General features: G+C 39.5%; 1 non-coding gene across 1 annotated transcript; it reads right to left on the reverse strand.

The window, feature by feature from the left end:
• Positions 1-16471: 16471 nt before the first annotated feature.
• On the reverse strand, positions 16472-16578 carry LOC147945701 (small nucleolar RNA R71). The gene has a single exon (XR_015597804.1). It is a non-coding gene; the product is annotated as a small nucleolar RNA R71 (small nucleolar RNA).
• Positions 16579-19216: the final 2638 nt, after the last annotated feature.

The raw sequence follows: 19216 nt of genomic DNA on the forward strand, positions 1-19216 counted from the left end.
GTCAAATGCATTGGATTGTTACATATTTTGACCCTCGAAAGAGTAACAAAGCTGTTTATTGCTTCGAATCAATGTTTTCTCTCGGTTTTAGCCTGTTTTCTCGGTTTATGCCTATTTTGGGATATAACGGCTTTTAGTGTTGTCTAAACACTCCAAATTCATCCCGAACTCTTAGAATTAGTCAAATGCATTGGTTTGTCAAACATTCTGACCCTAGAAACAGTAACAAAGCTGTTTACTGCTTTGAATCAATGTTTTCTTCGTTTTAGCCTGTTTCGGGACAAAATGGGTTTAAGTGTTGTCTAAACACTCCAAATTCATCCCGAACTTTTACAATTAGTTAAATGCATAGAATTTTTACACATTTTGACCCTAGAAACAGTAACAAAGCTGTTTACTGCTTTGAATCAATGTTTTCTCGGTTTAGCCTGTTTCGGGACAAAATGGGTATAAGTGGTGTCTAAACACTCCAAATTTATTCCGAACTCTTACAATAAGTCAAATGCATGGGATTGGCACACATTCTAACCCTAGAAACAGTAACAAATCTTTTGACTACTTTGAATCAATGTTTTCTCGGGTTTAGCCTGTTTCGTGACAAAATGGGTAAAACTGGTGTCTAAACACTCCAAATTCAACCCGAGCTCTTATAATTAGTAAAATGCATTGGATTGTTACATATTTCGACCCTAGAAAGAGTAACATAGCTGTTTACTACTTTGACTCAATATTTTCTCTCGGTTTTAGCCTGTTTTCTCGGTTTATGCCTATTTTAGGATATAATGGGTTTAAGTGTTGTCTAAACACTCCGAATTCATCCCGAACTCTTACAAGTAGTCAAATGCATTGGTTTGTCACACATTCTAACCCTAGAAACAGTAACAAATCTTTTTACTACTTTGAATCAATGTTTTCTCGGTTTTAGCTTGTTTCGGGACAAAATGGGTATAATTGGTATCTAAACACTCCAAATTCAACCCAAACTCTTATAATTAGTCAAATGCATTGGATTGTTACATATTTTGACCCTAGAAAGAGTAACAAAGCTGTTTATTGCTTCGAATCAATGTTTTCTCTCGGTTTTAGCCTGTTTTCTCGGTTTATGCCTATTTTGGGATATAACGGCTTTTAGTATTGTCTAAACACTCCAAATTCATCCCAAACTCTTAGAATTAGTCAAATGCATTGGTTTGTCAATCATTCTGACCCTAGAAACAGTAACAAAGCTGTTTACTGCTTTGAATCAATGTTTTCTCGGTTTTAGTCTATTTCGGGACAAAATGGATAAAAGTGGTGTCTAAACACTCCAAATTCAACTCGAGCTCTTATAATTAGTCAAATGCATTGGATTGCTACATATTTTGACCCTAGAAAGAGTAACATAGCTGTTTACTACTTCGAATCAATGTTTTCTCTCGGTTTTAGCCTGTTTTCTCGGTTTATGCCTATTTTAGGACATAACGGGTTTAAGTATTGTCTAAACACTCCGAATTCATCCCGAACTCTTACAAGTAGTCAAATGCATTGGTTTGTCACACATTTTGATCCTAGAAATAGTAACAAAGCTGTTTACTGCTTTGAATCAATGTTTTCTTGGTTTTAGCCTGTTTCGGGACAAAATGGGTATAATTGGTGTCTAAATACTCCAAATTCAACACAAACTCTTATAATTAGTCAAATGCATTGGATTGTTACATATTTTGACCCTAGAAAGAGTAACAAAGCTGTTTATTGCTTAGAATCAATGTTTTCTCTCAGTTTTAGCATGTTTTCTCGGTTTATGCCTATTTTGGGATATAACGGCTTTTAGTGTTGTCTAAACACTCCAAATTCATCCCGAACTCTTGGAATTAGTCAAATGCATTGGTTTGTCAAACATTCTGACCCTAGAAACAGTAACAAAGCTGTTTACTGCTTTGAATCAATTTTTTCTCGGTTTTAGCCTGTTTCGGGACAAAATGGGTAAAAGTGGTGTCTAAACACTGCAAATTCAACTCGAGCTCTTATAATTAGTCGAATGCATTGGATTGCTACATATTTTGACTCTAGAAAGAGTAACATAGCTGTTTACTACTTCGAATCAATGTTTTCTCTCGGTTTTAGCCTGTTTTCTCGGTTTATGCCTATTTTAGGATATAACGGGTTTAAGTATTGTCTAAACACTCCAAATTCATCCCGAACTCTTACAATTAGTCAAATGCATTGGTTTGTCACAAATTCTAACCCTAGAAACAGTAACAAATCTTTTTACTACTTTGAATCAATGTTTTCTCGGTTTTAGCCTGTTTCGGGACAAAATGGGTATAATTGGTGTCTAAACACTCCAAATTCAACCCAAACTCTTATAATTAGTCAAATGCATTGGATTTTTACATATTTTGACCCTAGTAAGAGTAACAAAGCTGTTTATTGATTCGAATCAATGTTTTCTCTCTGTTTTAGCCTGTTTTCTCGGTTTATGCCTATTTTGGGATATAACGGCTTTAAGTATTGTCTAAACACTCCAAATTCATCCCAAAGTCTTACAATTAGTCAAATGCATTTGTTTGTCACACATTCTAACCCTAGAAACAGTAACAAATCTTTTTACTACTTTGAATCAATGTTTTCTTGGTTTTAGCCTGTTTCGGGACAAAATGGGTAAAAGTGGTGTCTAAACACTCCAAATTCAACTCGAGCTCTTATAATTAGTCAAATGCATTGGATTGTTACATATTTTGACCCTCGAAAGAGTAACAAAGCTGTTTATTGCTTCGAATCAATGTTTTCTCTCGGTTTTAGCCTGTTTTCTCGGTTTATGCCTATTTTGGGATATAACGGCTTTTAGTGTTGTCTAAACACTCCAAATTCATCCCGAACTCTTAGAATTAGTCAAATGCATTGGTTTGTCAAACATTCTGACCCTAGAAACAGTAACAAAGCTGTTTACTGCTTTGAATCAATGTTTTCTTCGTTTTAGCCTGTTTCGGGACAAAATGGGTTTAAGTGTTGTCTAAACACTCCAAATTCATCCCGAACTTTTACAATTAGTTAAATGCATAGAATTTTTACACATTTTGACCCTAGAAACAGTAACAAAGCTGTTTACTGCTTTGAATCAATGTTTTCTCGGTTTAGCCTGTTTCGGGACAAAATGGGTATAAGTGGTGTCTAAACACTCCAAATTTATTCCGAACTCTTACAATAAGTCAAATGCATGGGATTGGCACACATTCTAACCCTAGAAACAGTAACAAATCTTTTGACTACTTTGAATCAATGTTTTCTCGGGTTTAGCCTGTTTCGTGACAAAATGGGTAAAACTGGTGTCTAAACACTCCAAATTCAACCCGAGCTCTTATAATTAGTAAAATGCATTGGATTGTTACATATTTCGACCCTAGAAAGAGTAACATAGCTGTTTACTACTTTGACTCAATATTTTCTCTCGGTTTTAGCCTGTTTTCTCGGTTTATGCCTATTTTAGGATATAATGGGTTTAAGTGTTGTCTAAACACTCCGAATTCATCCCGAACTCTTACAAGTAGTCAAATGCATTGGTTTGTCACACATTCTAACCCTAGAAACAGTAACAAATCTTTTTACTACTTTGAATCAATGTTTTCTCGGTTTTAGCTTGTTTCGGGACAAAATGGGTATAATTGGTATCTAAACACTCCAAATTCAACCCAAACTCTTATAATTAGTCAAATGCATTGGATTGTTACATATTTTGACCCTAGAAAGAGTAACAAAGCTGTTTATTGCTTCGAATCAATGTTTTCTCTCGGTTTTAGCCTGTTTTCTCGGTTTATGCCTATTTTGGGATATAACGGCTTTTAGTATTGTCTAAACACTCCAAATTCATCCCAAACTCTTAGAATTAGTCAAATGCATTGGTTTGTCAATCATTCTGACCCTAGAAACAGTAACAAAGCTGTTTACTGCTTTGAATCAATGTTTTCTCGGTTTTAGTCTATTTCGGGACAAAATGGATAAAAGTGGTGTCTAAACACTCCAAATTCAACTCGAGCTCTTATAATTAGTCAAATGCATTGGATTGCTACATATTTTGACCCTAGAAAGAGTAACATAGCTGTTTACTACTTCGAATCAATGTTTTCTCTCGGTTTTAGCCTGTTTTCTCGGTTTATGCCTATTTTAGGACATAACGGGTTTAAGTATTGTCTAAACACTCCGAATTCATCCCGAACTCTTACAAGTAGTCAAATGCATTGGTTTGTCACACATTCTAACCCTAGAAACAGTAACAAATCTTTTTACTACTATGAATCAATGTTTTCTCGGTTTTAGCTTGTTTCGGGACAAAATGGGTATAATTGGTGTCTTAACACTCCAAATTCAACCCAAACTCTTATAATTAGTCAAATGCATTGGATTGTTACATATTTTGACCCTAGAAAGAGTAACAAAGCTGTTTATTGCTTCGAATCAATGTTTTCTCTCGGTTTTAGCCTGTTTTCTCGGTTTATGCCTATTTTGGGATATAACGGCTTTTAGTATTGTCTAAACACTCCAAATTCATCCCAAACTCTTAGAATTAGTCAAATGCATTGGTTTGTCAATCATTCTGACCCTAGAAACAGTAACAAAGCTGTTTACTGCTTTGAATCAATGTTTTCTTGGTTTTAGTCTATTTCGGGACAAAATGGATAAAAGTGGTGTCTAAACACTCCAAATTCAACTCGAGCTCTTATAATTAGTCAAATGCATTGGATTGCTACATATTTTGACCCTAGAAAGAGTAACATAGCTGTTTACTACTTCGAATCAATGTTTTCTCTCGGTTTTAGCCTGTTTTCTCGGTTTATGCCTATTTTAGGATATAACGGGTTTAAGTATTGTCTAAACACTCCGAATTCATCCCGAACTCTTACAAGTAGTCAAATGCATTGGTTTGTCACACATTCTAACCCTAGAAACAGTAACAAATCTTTTTACTACTTTGAATCAATGTTTTCTCGGTTTTAGCTTGTTTCGGGACAAAATGGGTATAATTGGTGTCTAAACACTCCAAATTCAACCCAAACTCTTATAATTAGTCAAATGCATTGGATTGTTACATATTTTGACCCTAGAAAGAGTAACAAAGCTGTTTATTGCTTCGAATCAATGTTTTCTCTCGGTTTTAGCCTGTTTTCTCGGTTTATGCCTATTTTGGGATATAACGGCTTTTAGTATTGTCTAAACACTCCAAATTCATCCCAAACTCTTAGAATTAGTCAAATGCATTGGTTTGTCAATCATTCTGACCCTAGAAACAGTAACAAAGCTGTTTACTGCTTTGAATCAATGTTTTCTCGGTTTTAGTCTATTTCGGGACAAAATGGATAAAAGTGGTGTCTAAACACTCCAAATTCAACTCGAGCTCTTATAATTAGTCAAATGCATTGGATTGCTACATATTTTGACCCTAGAAAGAGTAACATAGCTGTTTACTACTTCGAATCAATGTTTTCTCTCGGTTTTAGCCTGTTTTCTCGGTTTATGCCTATTTTAGGATATAACTGGTTTAAGTATTGTCTAAACACTCCAAATTCATCCCGAACTCTTACAATTAGTCAAATGCATTGGTTTGTCACACATTCTAACCATAGAAACAGTAACAAATCTTTTTACGACTTTGAATCAATGTTTTCTCGGTTTTAGCCTGTTTCGGGACAAAATGGGTATAAGTGGTGTCTAAATACTCCAAATTCAACACAAACTCTTATAATTAGTCAAATGCATTGGACTTTTACATATTTTGACCCTAGAAAGAGTAACATAGCTGTTTATTGTTTAGAATCAATGTTTTCTCTCGGTTTTAGCCTGTTTTCTCGGTTTATGCCTATTTTGGGATATAACGGCTTTTAGTGTTGTCTAAACACTCCAAATTCATCCCGAACTCTTAGAATTAGTCAAATGCATTGGTTTGTCAAACATTCTGACCCTAGAAACAGTAACAAAGCTTTTTACTGCTTTGAATCAATGTTTTCTCGGTTTTAGCCTGTTTCGGGACAAAATGGGTAAAAGTGGTGTCTAAACACTGCAAATTCAACTCGAGCTCTTATAATTAGTCAAATGCATTGGATTGTTACATATTTTGAACCTAGAAAGAGTAACAAAGCTGTTTATTGCTTCGAATCAATGTTTTCTCTCGGTTTTAGCCTGTTTTCTCGGTTTATGCCTATTTTGGGATATAACGGCTTTTAGTATTGTCTAAACACTCCAAATTCATCCCGAACTCTTAGAATTAGTCAAATGCATTGGTTTGTCAAACATTCTGACCCTAGAAACAGTAACAAAGCTGTTTACTGCTTTGAATCAATGTTTTCTCGGTTTTAGCCTATTTCGGGACAAAATGGGTAAAAGTGGTGTCTAAACACTCCAAATTCAACTCGAGCTCTTATAATTAGTCAAATGCATTGGATTGCTACATATTTTGACCCTAGAAAGAGTAACATAGCTGTTTACTACTTCGAATCAATGTTTTCTCTCGGTTTTAGCCTGTTTTCTCGGTTTATGCCTATTTTAGGATATAACGGGTTTAAGTATTGTCTAAACACTCCAAATTCATCCCGAACTATTCCAAGTAGTCAAATGCATTGGTTTGTCACACACTCTAACCCTAGAAACAGTAACAATTCTTTTTACTACTTTGAATCAATGTTTTCTCGGTTTTAGCTTGTTTCGGGACAAAATGGGTATAATTGGTGTCTAAACACTCCAAATTCAACCCAAACTCTTATAATTAGTCAAATGCATTGGATTGTTACATATTTTGACCCTAGAAAGAGTAACAAAGCTGTTTATTGATTCGAATCAATGTTTTCTCTCGGTTTTAGCCTGTTTTCTCGGTTTATGCCTATTTTGGGATATAACGGCTTTTAGTGTTGTCTAAACACTCCAAATTCATCCCGAACTCTTAGAATTAGTCAAATGCATTGGTTTGTCAAACATTCTGACCCTAGAAACAGTAACAAAGCTGTTTACTGCTTTGAATCAATGTTTTCTCGGTTTTAGCCTGTTTCGGGACAAAATGGGTAAAAGTGGTGTCTAAACACTCCAAATTCAACTCGAGCTCTTATAATTAGTCAAATGCATTGGATTGCTACATATTTTGACCCTAGAAAGAGTAACATAGCTGTTTACTACTTCGAATCAATGTTTTCTCTCGGTTTTAGCCTGTTTTCTCGGTTTATGCCTATTTTAGGATATAACGGGTTTAAGTATTGTCTAAACACTCCAAATTCATCCCGAACTCTTACAATTAGTCAAATGCATTGGTTTGTCACAAATTCTAACCCTAGAAACAGTAACAAATCTTTTTACTAATTTGAATCAATGTTTTCTCGGTTTTACCCTGTTTCGGGACAAAATGGGTATAATTGGTGTCTAAACACTCCAAATTCAACCCAAACTCTTATAATTAGTCAAATGCATTGGCTTGTTACATATTTTGACCCTAGTAAGAGTAACAAAGCTGTTTATTGCTTCGAGTCAATTTTTTCTCTTGGTTTAGCCTGTTTTCTCGGTTTATGCCTATTTTGGGATATAACGGCTTTTAGTATTGCCTAAACACTCCAAATTCATCCCGAACTCTTAGAATTAGTCAAATGCATTGGTTTGTCAAACATTCTGACCCTAGAAACAGTAACAAAGCTGTTTACTGCTTTGAATCAATGTTTTCTCGGTTTTCGTCTGTTTCGGGACAAAATGGGTAAAAGTGGTGTCTAAACACTCCAAATTCAACTCGAGCTCTTATAATTAGTCAAATGCATTGGATTGCTACATATTTTGACCCTAGAAAGAGTAACATAGGTGTTTATTGCTTCGAATCAATGTTTTCTCTCGGTTTTAGCCTGTTTTCTCGGTTTATGCCTATTTTAGGATATAACGAGTTTAAGTATTGTCTAAACACTCCAAATTCATCCCGAAGTCTTACAATTAGTCAAATGCATTTGTTTGTCACACATTCTAACCCTAGAAACAGTAACAAATCTTTTTACTACTTTGAATCAATGTTTTCTTGGTTTTAGCCTGTTTCGGGACAAAATGGGTATAATTGGTGTCTAAAGACTCCAAATTCAACACAAAGTCTTATAATTAGTCAAATGCATTGGATTGTTACATATTTTGACCCTAGAAATAGTAACAAAGCTGTTTATTGCTTCGAATCAATGTTTTCTCTCGGTTTTAGCCTGTTTTCTCGGGTTATGCCTATTTTGGGATATAACGGCTTTTAGTGTTGTCTAAACACTCCAAATTCATCCCGAACTCTTAGAATTAGTCAAATGCCTTGGTTTGTCAAACATTCTAACCCTAGAAACAGTAACAAAGCTGTTTACTGCTTTGAATCAATGTTTTCTCGGTTTTAGCTGGTTTCGGGACAAATTGGGTAAAAGTGGTGTCTAAACACTCCAAATTCAACTCGAGCTCTTATAATTAGTCAAATGCATTGGATTGCTACATACTTTGACCCTAGAAAGAGTAACATAGCTGTTTATTGCTTGGAATCAATGATTTCTCTCGGTTTTAGCCTGTTTTCTCGGTTTATGCCTATTTTGGGATATAACGGCTTTTAGTGTTGTCTAAACACTCCAAATTCATCCTGAACTCTTAGAATTAGTCAAATGCATTGGTTTGTCAAACATTCTGACCCTAGAAACAGTGACAAAGCTGTTTACTGCTTTGATCAATGTTTTCTCGGTTTTAGCCTGTTTCGGGATGATGTTCATATATTTTACCTTGTTTTCCCTTAGTTTATTCACAACTTTTGCATCTTTTGCTATCCATTTAGGCCATTATTGTGTAGCTTTAGGACTAATCATGCATTAGAGTGTAGTTGCATTGCATTTGCATCTTTTCATGCATAAACAGGTGATTTTGGAGCTTAAGGAGCATGGAAGCAATGTTGAGGAGAAGTGAAGCTGTCCTGAGGAGAAAACAAGAGAGTTAAGGCTGTAGAATCAAGGTCTGGAGTCCAACTCGACCGCATCACTCGACCACCACTCGACCGTGTGCTGAGGAGGACTCGACCGAGTGGAGAATGCACGAGAGAAGCCAGCTCGACCAGCCACTCGACCGAGCACTGGTCGAGTTGACCGAGCCGTTGACCACTTTGACTTTTTGTATTTTTAGGGCTTCCACCTCACCTCCTATATAAGGCCCTTGTACTTGCAGCCACAAAAGAGTCCAGCTTTTTAGAGAGTCTAAAACCTAGTTTTTACCTTTTTTAGTTATTATTCCTTTTGCACTTTTATTTTATTTTTAGATCTTGTACTTGTTTGAGAGAGAAATACTAGATTCTTATATTTTGTTTGTTTCATAACTTTCAAAGTATTAAGATTTCGAGTTTTATTCCTTCATCAATATTGTAGATCTCTGTTTCATCTCTCTAATGATGCAAGTTTCATTATTTTCTGGGTTTTTGACATATTTCACCATGTGTTCTTGTGAGTAGTTTGTTTAGGACCTTGAGGATGGGTTAGGCTGGGTTGATCTTGTGGTTTGTTTGATTTGGTCAAGCTTGATTGTTGTAGATCTCTTCTAGGCTAGATGATCTTAATGCTGATCCTATATCTGAGAGGGTAGGGTTTGATTTCAAGCATCTTAGCATCACACCAATGTCTAAGGAGCATAGATAAGGCTAGATCTAGAGCTTACCATTAGGCTTGCTAAGAGATTAGAAGTCTTGTTTGGTTTGAGATGTACTGCTTAATGCCTGCTTGTGTAGATTCTTTTCTTTGTGAGAACAAGTCTAGAATTGCATAGGTTTGATTGTTTCTTGTCATGAGAGTGGATTAAACATGTATTAGAATAGTATGTCTAGAGATCAGCTCAATGTTTGCTTGAGATTTGTTGACCAAGTTAGATAACCACAATGATTAGCTCAGCCCATGAATCCCTCCTCAAGGCCTTCTTTGTTTATTGAAATCCTAGTCTAAATATCATTGCTTTTTTGTTGTTTGATTGGTTTTAGCATTGCTCTGTTTTTCTTGTGTTGCTCTGTTTCACGTTTAAGTCTAGCTCGACCACGTACTCGACCTACACTCGGTCGAGTGCTGCTCGAGTTCATCCCCAGAACTTGTGTTTTTGATTTGTGATTGTCTTGTTCCATTCCTGTTTCATTTCCATTGCATTCACGTAGTTTCCTGTTCATTACTTGTCTTGCATTAGTTCATTAGCATAGTTTCTATCTTTGTTCTAGTTTCATTATAGCTTCAAGTTGTTTGTTCTGTTTGCATTTAGTATCCTGTTCTAGTTGTTTTTACTTTCTGCATTTCATATTGTTGGAACACATGGGCGTGTGTCTTAAGAGGACTAGGCCCCTTCTCTCTTCCATATGTCTTGATAGAACTCGGCCATATGGACACTCGGCCATATACTCGTACGGACGGCCGTACGGACAGCCGTACGGACATGACCAAAGCCACAAGGTGATTCATGATCAATACTCCCCCTCAAGCTTAGCCAAATGAAATGACTAAGCTTGGAACACATGAAACACCACCTCATTAAAAACCTTAGCACAGAAAACCTCATGGGACAAAACTATGTTAAGGGAAAAAGACTGTGATGTCCATGTGCTAGGGAAGTAGATCATGGGCGTGTGAGGTCTACGAGCCCAAGTTTGCTATGAATATGTTCACAAACGTTTGGACAGGCAGCCTTGGTGAAGATGTCCGCCAGTTGATCTCCACTTGGGGTGTAACATGGGAGTGTGACGCCTTCTTGAATCTTCTCTCTAACTTTGTGACAATCTACTTCAATATGTTTGGTTCTTTCATGAAAGACAGGGTTAGTTGCAATGTGAATGGCCGCTTGATTGTCACAATGCATGATGATTGGCTTCTTTGACTCGATACCCAGATCCTTGAGAAGTGCCTTAAGCCATGTGAGCTCGTTGGTCAGCTTCCTCATGGCTCTATACTCAGCTTCAGCACTCGAACATGATACTACCTTTTGCTTCTTGGATTTCCATGTAACAAGGTTCCCTCCAATGAATGTACAGTACCCCGTGGTTGAGCGTCTGTCTAATGTATCACCAGCATAGTCTGCATCGCAATAGCCCACAATTTCGGTATTGGAGTTCTTTCCCATCCATATACCTTGGCCCGGGCTTCCTTTAAGATAGCCTAGGAGTCTTTCCACCATACTCCAGTGATATTTGGTTGGTGCCTTCATGAACTGGCTTACCTGATTCACAGCATAACATATATCAGGTCTCGTTATGGTAAGGTAAATCAACTTACCTACAAGGCGTCTATATCGTGCCACATTGTCATATGGCTCGTCTAATGGGTCAAGCGAAGTTTCTGGTGCAGTTTGGCGCTGATGCTCCCCCTTTCGCTTGGCCTGGAATCCTTCTTCAAGTGGTGTAGGTGCCGGTCTCACACCAAGTTTTCCTGTCTCACTTAAAAGATCAAGAGCATACTTTCGTTGGGAAAGAAACAAACCCTCCGAAGAGCGGTAGATTTTAATACCAAGAAAGTATTTGAGCTCACCAAGGTCTTTAATATCAAATGTAGAATGAAGGAAAGCTTTAGTGTTTAGTATACCGTCCTTGTCATCACCGGAGACGATGATGTCATCAACATAGATAAGAACAACCACACGGCCAGTGTCGGTTCTACGAGTGAAAAGTGTATGATCAGCCTCCGAGCGGGTGAAACCATGATGCATAAGAGTGGAGCTCAGCTTATGGTACCAAGCACGTGGAGACTGTTTTAAACCATATATGGCCTTGCGAAGACGGAGAACCTTGCCGGGTGCCACAATATCTTCCAGGCCGGCCGGAGGGCGCATGTACACTTCCTCCTCCAGCTCCCCCTGAAGAAAAGCATTCTTGACGTCCATTTGCCAAAGATCCCATGACAAGTTCGTGGCCAGAGAAAGAACAACCTGGACTGTGTGAAGTTTGGCAACCGGAGCAAAGGTGTCCGTGTAGTCGGTCCCATATGTTTGAGTAAACCCACGAGCCACCAACCGAGCTTTGTGACGTTCAATATCACCATTACTCAAGAACTTGATTGTAAAGACCCACTTAGAACTAACGGCCTTCTTCCCTTTTGGAAGGTCGGTCTCTTCCCATGTATTGTTCCGGACCATCGCGCCAGTTTCATCCGCCACAGCATCCACCCACACTTGGTGGTCCTTGGCTTCATCATACGACTGAGGAATGAAGTGCTCCTCGACTTTGCCAAGAAAGGCCGCATGATCCGGAGGGAACTGAGCAAGCGAACACACAGCCTGAATAGGATGAGCGACAGCTTGATTGTTGTAGTAGACGCGCTTATCTTTCCAAGTGGACGGGTGGAACCTGAGGCGTTCACTTCTCCTAGGTGGAACCGTCGGTTGAGTGACTATTTGATCAGCATGTTCAGTGTGATCATCATTGGTTGGTTCCATAGCTTGTATTGAGTCATCCTGGTCTCTCTGCGGGGCCATGGCTTCATCATTGGCCCCGGGTAGCGGTTCACTGGTGGCAGGTGAGAGCAGTGTGTCAGTGGTGCGAGCTTCCCGCTGTTGCCCCTGTTCCAATAGTGTAGTAATGCCAAGGTGGTTGAGAAGGAATCGCAAGTTGGCAGCTCGGTCCGAAGTAGAGTTTGGTAAGTCTTTCAAGCTCTCCCAATCCTTTGTCTCATAGTAGCCTTGACATCGCGAGAGATAAGTGTGCGGCTAGTAGAGGGGTCATAGCACTTATACCCCTTTTGGCTTGCTGAATAGCCGATAAACATGCACTTCGTGCTCTTAGCATCGAGCTTACTGCGTTGTTCACCTGGTACTAAGACAAAACACACACAGCCAAACACGCGTAAGTGTTCAAGGAAAGGTTTAACCTTGTTGAGTACCTCATATGGTGACTTGTCCTGTAAGACTTTTGTTGGTGTCCTATTGATTAAGTAACATGCCATCAGCACAGCATCTCCCCAAAACCTCTTGGTGACATTGGTGTGGAACATCATCGAACGTGCCACTTCCATGAGATGTCGATTCTTCCTTTCGGCTACACCATTTTGTTGGGGTGTGTAAGGACAACTTGTTTGTTGGAGTATGCCATGCTTGGTTAGATGTTCTTTGAGTTTTTGACTTGTATATTCTCCACCATTATCCGATCTTAGTACCTTTATTTTAGCATTGAAGTGATTAGTAACATAGTTTTGGAAATTAACAAAGGCATCATAGACTCTATCTTTAGATGGTAGCAAGGTCAGCCATGTATACTTAGACTTCTCATCAATAAAGGTCACAAAATACTTGTTGTTATCCCTAGATAGACATGGAGAGGTCCACACATCAGAATGTACTAAGTCAAAGCAATGCTCATAAATGGTAGTAGATTTGGGAAAAACAGACTTGCAATGTTTTCCAAGGATACAAGACTCACAACTAGAGTTATCAAAAGAAACATTAGGCAACATTAATTCAAAAGCTCGAGAGTGAGGGTGGCCTAGTCTAGCATGCCACAACTCACTTGGAATACTACTAAGACTAGATATAAAGGAAGACATATTAGAAGAGTTTGATGAAGTTTTCTCTAGGACATAGAGGTTTCCTCTAGCATCTCCTTCTCCAAGAATCTTTCCAGTCTCAATATCCTGAAAATGCACACTATTAGGTCCAAAAATAGTATAACAGTTTAAATCAGTAGTAGCTTTCTTAACCGATAAGAGATTAGATGTAAAAGTAGGCATAAAGAAAGCTTTTGAGTTCTTATTAAATAGTTTCAAGTCACCTATCCCTTTCACAGGTATTTGTTCCCCATTAGCAATAATAACATTCCCTACTGCCGGTTTTATGTTGCTAATTAGACTAGGGTTACTAATCATGTGGTGAGAAGCACCCGAGTCAACAACAAGTGACCTACTTGGTCTAGAGGTAAGAAAAGAGATACCGGATTCTTTGAGTGAGGCAATGGAACGAATAAGGGCTTCTATATCAGACTTCCTCACCACCTCCCCATAGGATGCAGTCATGGCCGTCTCTTCGCCTTGTCTCGATGACCCGGCCCCTTTTTCACCTACCGCTTCCTTGGAGAGGTTAGCTTTGAACTTGGCCGGTTTGAGATGGGGATGAAGGACCCAGCACTTGTCTTTCATATGGCCCCGCTTCTTGCAATGGTCACACACCCATACCTTCCTATCTTCTTGCCTATACACTCCTTTGTTAGCCGTTGCAAGCTCCCCCTTACCGCTAAACAAGTTTAGAGATCCTTGTTCTTTCTGAATTTGAGAACAAATGTCTTCAAAGGAGGGAAGTTTGTCAGCCCTTAGGATGTGCTTCAAGAGATCGTTGAAAGATGGGTTCAAGGTGAGGAGAAGGCCAAAGACCTTGTCTTGTTCCTTCCTTTCATTCAACACCTTCGGATCGAGTGTGCTTGGCCGCAACATGTCAAGTTCGGACCATAGTGCACGGAACTTACCAAGGTGTCTAGCGAACTCCAAATCTTCTTGATTTAGCTCACTAATGGCCTTCTTGACCTCAAAAACTCGAGTCAAGTTGGAGACATTACAATACACATTCTTGAGTGTGTCCCACAACTCCCTCGCCGTTTCGCAATATGAGTATGCTTCAAGGATTGGCGTGTCAAGAGAGTTCTGAAGGACAGAGAGGACAACTTGGTCTTCTTGAAACCACTTGGCCTTCCTCTCACTCTCTTCTTCTACTTCCACCTCGGAAGCACCTTCATCTTCTCCTTTGAGGTTTTGTTTTGAAGTATAGCCGGTTTCGACATGACTCCAAAGACCACGACCTCCAAGGGCAGTTCTTGTGGTTCTTGTCCACAGCAAGTAGTTTGTTCCTTTAAGAACAACCGGTGTCACAATGGGCTTAGCGTTTTCCATGGTTTTAAAGCTATGGACCGTTGGATAAAGCGATTACCCGGAGAGTAAAAGAAGCAAGAGTAAAAGATTGAATGAGAAAATTTGAAGAATAGAAGAAGAGTTGAGTGAGATCGTTAGGAACAGCAAACTTGCTCTGATACCATGTTGGTTTAAGCGGAAGTTAAGCTAGAAGTGTAAGAGTGAAGAGGGTTTAGATGAGTGAAGAACAAAGAGAATAAGAGAAGAATGATATTTCATTAGTATGCTTATTACAATGTCGGCTACATACTTTAAATAGGAGGACAAACTAGGGCTACACACTTTTGAATTAACAAGTGGGTGATAGGGACATAGAGAGAGAGATAGAGATCCCAATGGTGATAGTGACCGGTCATGGTCTCCTAGGACGAAGCCAGCCTGTGATCATGTCCCTCCTTATCTCCCAACGGCTACAATAGGAACTTTGGGTCCTTCACTTGGGCCTTAAGAGGACTAGGCCCCTTCTCTCTTCCATATGTCTTGATAGAACTCGGTCATATGGACACTCGGCCATATACTCGTACGGACGGCCGTACGGACAGCCGTACGGACATGACCAAAGCCACAAGGTGATTCATGATAAATACATATCTCATTTTAGGATTATTAGTGACAAACAATCTTTACAATTGGCTTGACTTAGACTCATATGCACATCTTAATTGTTCACAATCACTCAGATAGGATTGACACCTCTTATACTGCAACTGCATAAGGGGAATTGAAACACCCTGACTTCTATTCATTCCATACATCATCATTCCATACATCATTCATTCATACACCACAAAGAAAGTCAGTTTCAATTTGGCGCCGTTGCCCATTTGAGTGTGTTTTGTGACATTTAGGATCACTATTAGTCTAAGATTAAGTTCGTTTTAAACACTTGTGAAGTTACTGAACTGGAATCTTCCTTTGCTTGGCTGTTTTGTGTTTCAGGTACCCACTCGACCACCTACTCGACCACCACTCGACCGAGCTGTGATCGAGCACTTGGTCGAGCCAGAAGCCGGATCAAATTAGCCATTACTTCCCAGTCGACTCGACCACCCACTCGAGCCTGCGCTCGACCGTGTACCTGTTCGAGTCCGTAGTAGAGTTTGTTGATGCACACAAGGTCAAAAGGCAAAGATAGTCTTCAACAGCCTATTGACAACATCCACAGGCTACAAAAGGGTTTGAGACATAAGCAAGGAAGAGTAGTTCAACAACAACAAGGTCAAGACATCATGGAGCAACAAGCTATCCATGAGCAAAGACCAAGGCACATTGGTGCAGGAGATGCACCCAATACCCACAACCAAAGGGCTGGAATTGTGCCACCTTCAATAGCAAACAATAACTTTGAGATCAAGAGTGGATTGATCTCAATGATACAAGCAAACAAGTTTCATGGGTTGCCAATGGAGGATCCACTAGATCACCTTGATGAGTTTGACAGAATATGTGGACTCACTAAGATCAATGAAGTGAGTGAAGATGGATTCAAATTAAGACTCTTCCCATTTTCTCTTGGAGACAAAGCTCACCTTTGGGAGAAGACTCTTCCTACTGGAGCTATCACCACATGGGATGCATGCAAGAAAGCTTTTTTGGCCAAGTTCTTCTCCAATGCAAGGACTGCTAGGCTGAGGAATGAGATTTTTGGGTTTGCTCAAAGGAATAATGAGAGCTTTTGTGAAGCTTGGGAGAGGTTTAAAGGATTCCAAACTCAGTGTCCTCACCATGGCTTCAGCAATGAGTCTCTTCTAAGCACCTTGTATAGAGGAGTGCTTCCTAAGATAAGAATGCTTCTTGACACAGCCTCTAATGGCAATTTCCTCAACAAGAATGTGGAAGAAGGATGGGAATTAGTTGAGAATCTTGCTCAATCTGATGGCAATTATAATGAGGACTATGATAGGACCATAAGGAGCTCCTCAACTGATCAAGAGGACAAGTATAAGAAGGATTTGAAGATGGTCAATGAGAAGCTTGACAAGATCCTCCTCAGCCAATCCAAGTCCATTCACTTCATTGGTGAAGAGGAAGCTCCAGTTCAAGAGGGGGAGCCTGAATTTGCTGAGTTGTGCTACATGCAGAACCAGGGAGGATTCAAAGGCTACAACCAAGGAGGTTTCAAGAACAACAATCTCTCTTATAGGAGCACCAATGTGGCCAACCCTCAAGACCAGGTCTATCCACCCCCTCAACCTCAACAGCAACAAAACTACATCCCCAAGCAACAACACCAAGTGTTCCAGCCCCAATTGTGTCCCCCACCAGGGTTTCAGACTAACCAAGGCCAAGAACAAGACTTAAGAGCAATGATGCAACAGTTGTTGATTGGGAAAACACAAGGCAAGATTGAGACAACAAACAGGATTGCTGAGCTGAACAAGAGGATAGATGATATTTACAGTGAAATTCATGCCAAGTATGACACACTGACATCCAGGATGGTGACTATGGAGATCAACCAAGCTTCTGCATCAAAGTATGACCATAACAAGGGCACAGCCATTGTACAAAGTACTGAATTTGCCAATGCTATCAATATTCGCAGTGGGAGAGTCTTACCAACACGGCTAGGAGCACAACCCAACTCTAAGGACAGTGGAATTCAAGAAGGGGAGGGTTTCCAACAGGAAGAAACTCAGGATGAACACACCATTGAATTTGACGTACCACTCGACCACTCACTCGACCGAGTAGGTGGTCGAGTACCCGATCGAGCTGATTCTCAAGGGAAAATCAATCCAGTTACCTCCAAAGAAAAGGAAGTCCGGTTCATTCCTCCTCCTTACAAGCCTCCACTACCTTTCCCAGGAAGATTTAAGAAACAGATGGTTGAAAAATACAAGGCATTGTTTAACAAACAAGTTAGAGAGATTGAGCTTAGGATGCCTCTAATAGATGCCTTTGTGATGATTCCTCCTTACCAAAAATTCTTGAAAGATGCTGTGATGGAAAGGATCAAGGAAGTTCAAGAGATGGTGATTCTCAGCCATGAGTGTAGTGCCATAATCCAAAAGCAAGTGAACCCTCAAAAGCTAAGAGATCCTGGTTCCTTTACTCTACCTTGCTCTATAGGGCCCTTAACCTTCAATAGATGCCTTTGTGATTTGGGAGCCTCAGTGAGCCTAGTGCCTCTATCAGTTGCTAAGCGCCTAGGGTTTACAAGGTATAAGCCATGCAACATCTCCCTAATCCTAGCTGATAGATCAATAAGATTACCACATGGTGTTTTGGAAGATCTACCAGTTAGAGTTGGAGCAGTGGAAGTCCCAACAGACTTTGTAGTCTTGGAAATGGATGAAGAACCAAAAGATCCTTTGATCTTGGGGAGACTTTTCCTAGCTACAGCAGGAGCAATAATTGATGTGAGACAAGGGAAGATTGATCTCAACTTGGGAGAAGACCTCAAAATGACATTTGACATTGTAGAGGCTATGAAGAAACCAACAATTGGAGGACAAATCTTTTGGGTTGAAGAGTTGGACAACTTATCAGGAGAATTGATGGAAGAGCTAGCAGAACAAGATCACCTTAGAACTGTTTTGACCAAAAGTGGAGAGGAAGGGTTTATCCATGAAGAGGCTAAGGCCTATGAAGATATATTGGACTCCTGTGAAGAATCACACCATCCAGAGGTCTTTGAGGGGTTACCAGCATTAAGAGAGGAAGTTTGGGCAGTTCAAACAGCAGATACGGATAGCTCGACCACCCACTCGAGCATACACTCGCCCGAGCACCTACACTACTCGACCGAGTGCACTTCCGAATCCCACGCAAACGACTGGTCTGAACTGAACGCACCAAAAGTAGAGCTAAAACCTCTCCCTTCTGGGCTAAGGTACGTCTTTTTAGGTGAGAACTCTACTTATCCTGTGATAGTAAATGCTAACTTGAGTAGGAAAGAGCTTGATTTGCTAGTTGTTGAGCTAAGGAAGTTTAGAAAAGCTATTGGTTATACTTTGGATGACATTAAAGGAATTTCACCTAGTCTTTGCATGCATAGAATCCACCTTGAAAATGAATCCTACTCTAGTATTGAACCTCAAAGAAGGCTTAATCCCAACCTAAAGGAAGTAGTCAAAAAGGAGATTCTAAAATTGCTTGGAGCTGGTGTGATCTATCCTATCTCTGATAGTACTTGGGTCTCACCAGTCCACTGTGTCCCTAAAAAAGGAGGAATCACTGTAGTAAAGAATGATCATGATGAGTTAATTCCCACTAGAACCATAACAGGACATAGAATGTGCATTGACTATAGGAAGCTTAATTCTGCTACTAGGAAAGATCATTTTCCTCTTCCATTTATTGATCAAATGTTGGAAAGATTAGCCAATCATACTCATTACTGTTTCTTGGATGGATATTCTGGATTT

The sequence above is a fragment of the Camelina sativa genome, chromosome 4 (genome assembly GCF_030686135.1).
Source record: "Camelina sativa cultivar CO46 ecotype springtype chromosome 4, ASM3068613v1".
Lineage (NCBI taxonomy): Eukaryota > Viridiplantae > Streptophyta > Magnoliopsida > Brassicales > Brassicaceae > Camelina > Camelina sativa.